Here is a 10221-nt window from a genome sequence, read left to right on the forward strand (position 1 = left end):
ACAGGGTGTCCCACGAAACATGGTAGTTGGTAAATAGTTTTGAATGTCGTCTTCCATTCACTGAATTATATATTACAGGCTGTTTGCAGTTAATTTCGTTAAAAAAATATTTTGCTCAAATATATTTTACTTCGACAAAATATGGAAGAAGAAGCCATCATATTGATATTTACAAAAACCTTTCAGTGGGGGGATGCAGTGCAGTACGATATTTGTTTATTGAAATTTAATTCAATTCAAAACTTACAATAAACATGGTCAGATAAACCAATACACAGATAAATGTTGTGATATGAATGATTTTTCTTGGACACCAATACACAGGTTTAAAAAGGAATGGACTGATCTGAATCTGAATTGCTGGGAAAAAAATCCCAGCATTTGTATACTAGCGACATTTTCGTCGATCATTTTATAAAACTAATAGACTTTTGAAGAAAACTTTTCTTGAAATATAATTTTTTTTAAATGGCCTAAAAAGACCTTCAAACTTATGAGAAATAAAAATTTTGCAATTCCCACATTAACATATCTTAGAATCATTAGAGGCCCTATATGAGACCATTGATGTTATTTATTAATTTAATTAATGTTATTATTAACATACAAATGTTAATGTTAATTGATATTAACGTATAAATGTTACAGGTTAATGTTATTGTTAATGTATATGTTAACATTATATACTGACAGTTATAACCTTTTATAATTGTTTAAAGTCAATGTTAATGTTAATGTTAATGTTAATGTTAATGTTAATGTAATGTTAATGTTAACATTATATACTGAAAATCATAAACTTTCACAAATTATTTAAAGTCAATGTTAATGTCAATATCAATGTTAATGTTAACATTATATACTGACAATCATAAACTTTCACGAAATGTTTAAAGTCAATGTTAATGTTAATGATAATGTTAACATTATATACTGACAATCATAAACTTTCACGAAATGTTTAAAGTCAATGTAAATATCAATGTTAATGTTAACATTATATATACTGACAATCATAAACTTTCACGAAATGTTTAAAGTCAATGTTAATGTTAATGTTAATGTTAATGTTAACATTATATATACTGACAATCATAAACTTTCACGAAATATTTAAAGTCAATTTTAATAATAATGTTAATGTCAATGTTAATGTTAACATTATATACTGACAATCATGGTTTGGCATGGAATGACCCAAATGATAAGCATTTTTTTTTCAATTTTAAAACGATGCTTTAAAATGGGGATTGATTTTTGTCTGATATATATATATATTAAAAACTAAAATCCTAAGAGAAACTAATTGGCAAGAAATATATAGACCAGGAACCGCCATATCTAATGCGTCAAATTTGTGTATTGCAGTGGGAGGCGATCAAAACAAAGAATTCAGGGGCAAAAAAAGGTTTTAAATTTTAAAAGAAAGTTAAACCTCGGAAACAAGGATAAGTGGGAATCTTTTTACCTTGCTTCTCCTTTATAGTTGAACAAATCTCACTGAGCATGAATAAATTTTCCATATTGATCTAAAACCAAAAAATCATATTTAAATAAATAATTTGTATCCGCACTAACTTAATATATTAACTAGTTTCTTTTGTTTTTGATTGTAACATCATTCTGTTTATCAGCGTTTAATCCTTTCTCTTCAACTGCTGTGGGGGCACTGGATTTGTTTACATTCCTCCCACAGTGTACAGTACACAATTTGCGTATATCTCAGTTGGGCGTTCCTGGTCTATATATTTGTTGCTAATTGGCATCATCCCTTGTCAGAGACATTTTCAAAAGTCGTCTTTTTCATTTTCCCGCCAAAATATAGAGTAAAATAAAACAAAGAGATTTTGTTTTGCCATGCACATTTCTTTTATAGGTTTAAATCCGAGCTACGCTAATTAATCGCAAACACTTATAATCATATTACCCGTGGTTTGGACATGTCTATCGTCTTCATTGATTTAATTATCGTTATAATTCGATTTAAACAAGATTAAAATGTCTAAAGTGCCGATCTCTGTAGAGTAATCAACCACGTCAATTTGAAGAACATTGCACGTTGAAATTTTAAATGTTTTCAATCATTACTCTGCTAATTGATGAGCCTTTGAGAAGAAAATATAAAACCGAATAAAGTTGATTTATCATACTAGAGGAACTACGAGCTCACAAAGTCGAACTAGTGTTGTTGCATAAATTTCACCTATTCCCTTTGTCTAGTTGCCGTGAAATTGACGATCCTTACATCCTATCATAGATTAATAACAATACAGATAGAACACTGAATGTCGTCTTTTTAATATTCAGGAATTTTTTGTTAACGATAACCCTGAGGCAGAGGTCCAAATGAGCATACTCTCAGTGTCTGTCTTGTAATTCAACGCTACCTGTGGGGAAATGCTTAATGAGCTTCTGCCTCAGAGTAATTGTTAAATCTTGAAAAGACGACATCTAGTATTCTATCTGTATTGTTATTAATCTATGCTTCAAATATTAACCGTAATTTTAACTTTGCCCGGCCGCTGTGAACCAAAGATTAAAAACCATTTCACACAAATTAATGAGAATTTCGCCCAGTACTTTTAAAAACTAAATTTATGACAAGTTTTGGAAACTTGAAATATACAAGCCTAGGGCTGCAAAATAGCAGAAGTTGACCGACCCTAAGAAAGACCGTTTAGTTTTCTTTTCTTTGTGAAAAAACGATAAGTTCGTTCAATTATATCGAAATATAACAGTTTAATGCAAAAAAGAATTTTGCACCGATCGTAAAATAAGACAAAGAAAAAACTTACTTTACAAATGATTAAAATTAGAAATAATATTTTTGATTTGTTTGTTTGAATTAAATAACAAAATAATTTTTTTCAGCTTTATTCTTTGAAGATTATATGTATCTTTTAGCCTTTGTAGCCATTTGTTGATTGCATTTTTTTCTTTTATTTATGAGAAATATCTTAACAAATTGGTTTTCGTGACTGAACTTGAGAATCTTTTAAGCCAGGTTAAGATTGAAAATGGTTTTATAAAAATAGAGTAATCCTATAAGTAATGACTTATATAATTTTGCTCTCTAAATGTAACTTTAAAATCAGAATTTATCGTTGGTTCAGGTTGAGTATCTGGGAAGGGAGGGAACCCCCGGACACCATGAGCCTCCGCTATGCAGACACGAGCCTCCCAGATTTGCTAGGCAGACCGAGCCTCTGCTATGCAGTAATGAGCATGCGCAATAAATCAAAATGTGCTTGTGTAATACAGGAGGTTTTTTTAAACTTGTCTTTTAAGTTTAAATAAAAGATTTTTTTGAAATTTTTAGACATAGAGGCATGAGAGGCTTCTCAAAGATGAGAGTAAATTTATTAATACTCATAAATAGTGCCTAATTATGACTAATAAAATGGTATCTAAAACTTTAAACATTTTTTACACGAAAAGGAAAATATTTAGAAAAAAAATTTGAACTGATTTCATTTCATCTTTTATAATCTTTAATTTTAGCGATACCTTTTTTTGAAGTTCAAATTAAATCTAACAAATTTGCATTTATTTTTTAAATCTTAACATTTTTCAAAAAAAGGTATTGTTTAAATCAAAGATTACAACAAAACAAACCAAGTTTACTCCAGAAATATTTCTCCAAATATCTTCCTTTCTGCGTAAGAAATGTTTAAAGTTTTAATATAAATCTTATAAACCATTTTATGTGTCCATATATGTTTCTAATTATGAAAATCAATGAGCAACTCTAATCTTTAGTAAAATTCTTATGACACTACGTCAAAAAAAAAATTGTTAAAGTCTTTATCACTCATAAAAACCAAGATTTAAAAAAAGCTGTGCTGTATGGTGGAGGCTCGTTTACTGCATAGCGGAGGCACGGTCTGCCTAGCGAATCTGGGAGGCTCGATATCTGCATAGCAGAGGCTCATGGCGTCCGGGGGTTCTCTCCCTAATCTGGGAAAGACCAAAAGTTTTAACTCTGAAGGTTAATAAAGAATATATATCGTTGGTTCAGTAAATAACAAAATAGATTTGCTCGCAAAATGGGAAATAAGGAGTACGGCCAATTAAAGTTTATTAGATCTTTGCAATTTATTCCATTCTCTCTCTCTCTCTGTTTATGTTTATGTATAAACTGAGTAATGTTTTACATAAGTTCTTATTTGTCAAAAATTAAATTAAAAGACCTTTTTTAGCCATAAAAAAACCTCTATAGAAAATGAACCAGAAACGTTAGTGGTCTATTTTTTATTTTTTACCCTATCTCGGTTGGGGGGGGGGGGGGGTTTTCCGCCCTCCCCCTCTGTGGTTTATTCTGAATAACTTAAAAATTACTTACATTAAAAGTTTCAGCAACTTGTTTACTTTTTCAACATCATAGTTGTGAACAAATGTTGCTAAAAATTTTTTTTGATGCATAGGGTTAGGGTGGAGAATAGTCTAACGGCGGGTCGGTATTTAAAAAAATCAGAAATGGTTAATAAATTTTTTATTGGTTAAGCTATAACAGGGCTAAGACTTATATATTTAGAATGGCCATGAAAAATGGATATAATAACATGTAATGAAGCATATGTTAATATTTGTCAGAAGTAAAAATAATCGTTTTGAAAATTTGTTCGACATAATTTCCTCCCTCACACCCTAACCATTGAATTAGAGCCTTAGAGGTATAATTTTTTTTTAATGAGCAGGCCTTGAAAAGTTAGAATAGGGACATGTATCATAGCTCAACTATCTCAACTCAAAATCATAGGAGGGGGGGGGGGGGTGGAAAACACCCTCCCCTCATGTTGAGTTATTCTGGAAAATGTTGGCAATGAATGTGTGACTTTATGTAGAGGGGAAGGCTATCCAAACACATTTTGCCTCCGATGACTTTTTGATTTTTTTTTCAAACCTCCCTTGCACACTTACCATTTAAGTTAGGACACTTTTTTTAATGAGCTGGCCCCCATATTTATTTTATAACAAAAATTAGATTCATAATGAGTTCCTGACTTAGAGCGTGTTCCTCCAAGAACGATTTCACACCGTTCTTTTTAAACATTTACTGTTCGCTCAACGTTCGCTAATTAATAGATCGTTCCCATATTTTTTCCAAAGTATGGCATCCTTCTTGACAATTTCGCTTGTTCCCGTGAAAGAACGATCGTTCCCCAGGAACAACGCCAAGTCCTAGTTCCTCAGAAACGACGTCCAGCCCTAGTTCCCCAGGAACGACGCCAAGCCCTAGTTCTCCGAAAACGATGTCCAGCCCTAGTTCCCCATAAACGACGTCCAGCCCTAGTTCCCAAGGAACAACGTCCAGTCCTAATTCCCAAGGAACGACGTCCAGCCCAAGTTCCCCAGGAACGACGTCAAGCCCCAGTTCCCAGGAACGACGTCGAGTCCTAGTTCCCCAGGAACGACGTCGAGCCCTAGTTCCCTAGGAACGACGTCGAGCCCTATTTCCCCAGGAATGACGCCCAGCCCTAGTTCCCCAGGAACGACGTCGAGCCCTAGTTCCCCTGAAAGGACGCCCAGCCCTAGTTGTACCATAGGAAAGACGTCAAGCCCTAGTTCCCAGGAACGACGTCGAGCCCTAGTTCCCCTGGAAGGAGGCCCTGTCCTAGTTCTCCAGGAACGACGTCAAGCCCTAGTTCCAAGGAACGACGTCGAGCCATAGTTCCCCGCAGGAACGACGTCGAGCCATAGTTCCCCGCAGAAACGACGTCGAACCCTAGTTCCCCTCGAACGACGCCCAGCCCTAGTTCCTCAGGAACGACGTCCAGCCCTAGTTCCCCTGGAAGGACGCCCAGACCTAGTTCCCAAGGAACGACGTCCAGCTCTAGCTCTATACCACCAGTAAGTGTGGTATACATTTAATCAAATTATACTAGGTGTTCCTTGATTAATTAGTTCCCTAGGTGTCTACTGCTTCTGCTAGCATGATTTAATTATCGCTGACATTGTCCTAATTGTATACAGTCGGCAAATAAAGATATAAGAAAAAATACTTTGGGTTTAGAAATGTTATTCACAGATGTTTGTGAACCTAATTTCAAACTTCGCACTATTAGAAGCTAGCTGAAGTGCCCAGTGTTGCCTGTGGATTTGAAAAAATGAATTTTAAAAAAAATGGAATCCAAAAAAAAATTTCTTTTGCCTTTGTCACCTCCGAGGTAACCATAAGTTTTCTCAACAAATTTCAGCCGATTCGGTCCAGCAGTTCGGCCAGCTATAGCTAATTAGACAATATATTTGAGAGCAAAGACGGGACTAACAATATTTTATCTGTGCATAAACTTTGCTTGTCTGGCTGTTTTGTCCATTTGTGTCTACTAAACGTAAAAATGGTGAACCGATTTGGTTAAAATTTCATGTGGCAACTGGGAAGATTTAAAGCTGGTCGAACTTGAATAATGTTGGCGCAATTTCAGTTTTAGCAAATTAAAATGATAAAATTGCCATTTGATAAGTAACAGTTCAAAGCTTAAAAGTTGTAGATAGAAAAGATGATGCAAAGCGCCCTAAAACTAAAAGCCTTGCATATCATAAATATTTAGTAAAAATTACTTTATTTATACATTTTAAACATGGTAATATGTCAAGTTTATTAAAAGAGGGAAATATGTGCAAACAGTTACAATAAAGGTAGATACATAAAGTTCATAATAAACTAACTTATTTAAATTTTTAAACGCGTTTTTAAAAGGAAAACTTTTTTACATTTTTCCATTTTTATTGAAGAGCATATAATCAGCTTGTTTGGGTTAAGACATGATATAATATATAATAAAAAATAATTTAGATTTTAAACATATATTTGACAATCCCAAATATATATTTGACAATCCCAAATATATATTTGACAATTCCAAACATATATTTGACTATCCCAAACATATATTTTTGACAAACCCAAAACATATATTTGACAATCCCAAACATATATTTGACAATCACAAGCATATATTTGACAATCCCAAACATATATTTGACAATCCCAAAGTTTTTTCCACAACTAAAGCCGTTTTAGGCTTTTCAACTGAATACCTGACAAAAAATAGATTAATTTTTTTTTTTTTTAGATTATAGTTAGAGCCAGAGAATTAAAAAGGTACATCAAATAAATCTAAAATAGTACATAACATTTTTTTTTATAATTTGAGCTAAATACACATTTTACATATTTGACAAAAGTCTTTAGCGAATGGATGCAGAAACCTGTGTCACGTGATAAAATTTGGCAAAAAAATATTTTTTAGTTTTTGTTAGATTTTTTATTTTTGAAATATTTAAACCTTCCCAGCATCCTTTCCATTAAAGTTAGAGGTCTATTTTTTAAATGGGTTGGACTTAAGAGTATGACAAGTACATCAAATAAATCAAATAAAGTTCACAACATTTTTTTTATAATTTGAGCTAAATACACATTTTACATATTTGACAAAAGCTTTAACGAATGGATTCAGAAACACGGGACACGTGATAAAATTTTTTAGTATTTGTTAGATTTTCTTTTTGAAATATTTAAACCTTCCTAGCATCCTTTCCATTAAAGTTAGAGGTCTATCTTTTGTAAATGAGTTGGATTTAAAAGTTTGACAAGTACGATCCACTCCCCTCAATATCAACTCTAAGGGTGGAGTCACAGGGGGGGGGGGGGAGTAATTCTATATTTTACAAAAATTTACAAACCTGGGTAGGTTTACAATCTTTACATTTATACTAATAATACATAATACAGTGAAAAACAGAAAATTTTAGTTTAGAAAGACGACTTTTCGACTCAAGTTGTTAAAATTATTAAAATCAATAAACTATATTATAACTTTTATATCGTCTTCCTAATCCAGTTTTTAGGTTCTCACTGTAGGCTAATTGTTGAGGATATACTGATACTTTACATCAAATTAAAAACTAAAAACGTTTTAGCTGATTACAAAATGACAATTAATTAAATTAACAATATGCATTGTTAATAGGTAATAAATAATAAAAGTGACCTTCCATTTTAAGAGGAGCATCACGATTCACAACAGTACCCTTCAAATTATTCTATAAATGTCTAAAAGGAAATTTCTTAACATATTAAGGTTGATTAGAATGTGCTTTTGGCAAATTTAATCAAAACCAGTTCCAGTTTTTATACAATTACGTATTTGATTGTAATCTTTAGAAACTATTTTAATTATATCTCAAAAATGCGATTTATTTTTAAAGTTATAATTAGTAAAGAAAGTTTTTTTTTGGATTTTATTTTAATAACTATGAAAAAAAGTAAACAAGTTTTTTTTCACACATTCTAATTTTTAATCTCTACATCTTTGCAACCCCATGTTACCTTTGATTTTAAAACTATAAATTATGTGAGATCAAATAGTCAAAGCTTGAAATATCAAAGGTATCAACCATTGCAGGTTGAAAAAATATAGAAAATTTGAGAATCCCCTAGCATTCACATGACTGTTGTCTTTAATTCCATGGAAGAAAAAAAAATATTTTGGCACTGAATATTTTAAAATATTTATGAAAATTAACATAGTCACTCTCAGCTCATGTACATTTGAACCTGAGCAGAACCAACCGTTACGCGGCAGACCACACTGGCAGACATACGGCAGTGGTCAATATGGTCTGCCTAGCCCTGTTTTCTTCAAATCCTCTCTTTAGGATATCCGTGCTGGATTCCGACCAATGAGAGTTCTTTCATTGATTGTGTGCAAAATTGCAAAACTCTTGGCTTCTAATTGGCTGTTGGGTTTCTATAAACGATAATCTGTTTGGTTGTATTTTAGATACTTTCCTTGATATAACTGTAAGATTAAAAAATCTTATGATTTAAAAAGGAGAGGTTAATATCCACAATTGTAAAGTTTTCAGCTCTAATTCAATATAAAGCGACCTCATTACACATAACTAGTCTGAATCTGAAAAAATTAGATGATTAATTTGGAGTGTTAAGAACTGAATATTAGGCTAAACCTGCGTTTTCTAATCTTTTCTATCTTTGCAACCTCATGGTGTACACCTTTGATAATTCAGGTTTCAAAAATATAAAAATACAAATTTAATGCCATGGCAAGTATTCTTTGAAAAATTAAAAATTAATTAAACAGATAAATTCTAAACTCTAGTACTAGTCTATCTAGATAAATTCTAAACTCTAGCATTACCACAACTAAATCAACAATTCACTTACAATGCCTATGTTTGTTGGGACACCCTGTATGTCCAATTGAATCTGTTCATGAAATTAAACAAACCCCTGATTTTTACTGGGAAACACTATAGATTGTTTAGGTTGAAAGTAAGTATGTTGAATTAACTGAAAAAAGGTTAATTAAACCTGTTAAAGGGGCTGTTAGCGTAATGTCATGTGACTCTCCATGCAAAGATGACATTGCCTGATTCACAACAGTACCCTTGAAGAAACCACAATTAACAATTATTTAAAATTATAAACATTAAGTTTCTTATTCATAATCGATCAGACAATGGTTTTAAGAACATCGTTGTGAATGCATGGAGGGTAACTAAAAATTACGCTTACAGTCCCTTTAATTAAGTAAGTAGAGTACACGAAACACAGAACAATACAGAAATCAAATTCTATTGTTCTTCAGAAATTAGATTTTACCAAGGGAGAGGTTTGTACAGTATTCACACTATATATAATTGAAGAAGAAAGCATTTTGATATTGATGTGGGGAAAGGGGTTCAGTCATTGAAAAGGAGGGGTTTATGAATTATATGTCGAAAGGGGTTTATGAATTAAAGGGAGAAAATGGTTTAGAGAAAGAGATTTAAAAATTAAAGAAAGAAAGAGATTTAGGAATTAAAGGGAGAAAGGGGTTTAAGAATGGAATGGGAAAAGGAGTTCAGTAATTAAAGGGAGAAAGGTGTTTAGCAATTGAAGAAAGAAAGAGATTTAGGAATTGAAGGGAAAAAGAGATTTATTAATTGAAGGAAGAAACGGATTTAGGAATTAAAAGGTAAAATAAGTATAGGAATTAAAGGTAAAAAGGAGTTAAGGAATTGAAGAGAAAACGGGATTTAGGAATTGAAGGGAGGAAGTGATTTAGGATTTAAAAGGAGAAAGAATTGTATTTGAATGTAAAAAAAGGAGTTTAGGAATTGAATAGACGTTTAGGAATTGAAGGGAGAAAAGGGGGGTAGGAATGGATGAGAAAATAATAAATGATATATGGTTGGTAAGAGAGAAAGGAGGGG

This window comes from Eurytemora carolleeae, unplaced genomic scaffold, assembly GCF_000591075.1.
Source record: "Eurytemora carolleeae unplaced genomic scaffold, Eaff_2.0 scaffold1425, whole genome shotgun sequence".
Taxonomy (NCBI): Eukaryota; Metazoa; Arthropoda; class Copepoda; order Calanoida; family Temoridae; genus Eurytemora; species Eurytemora carolleeae.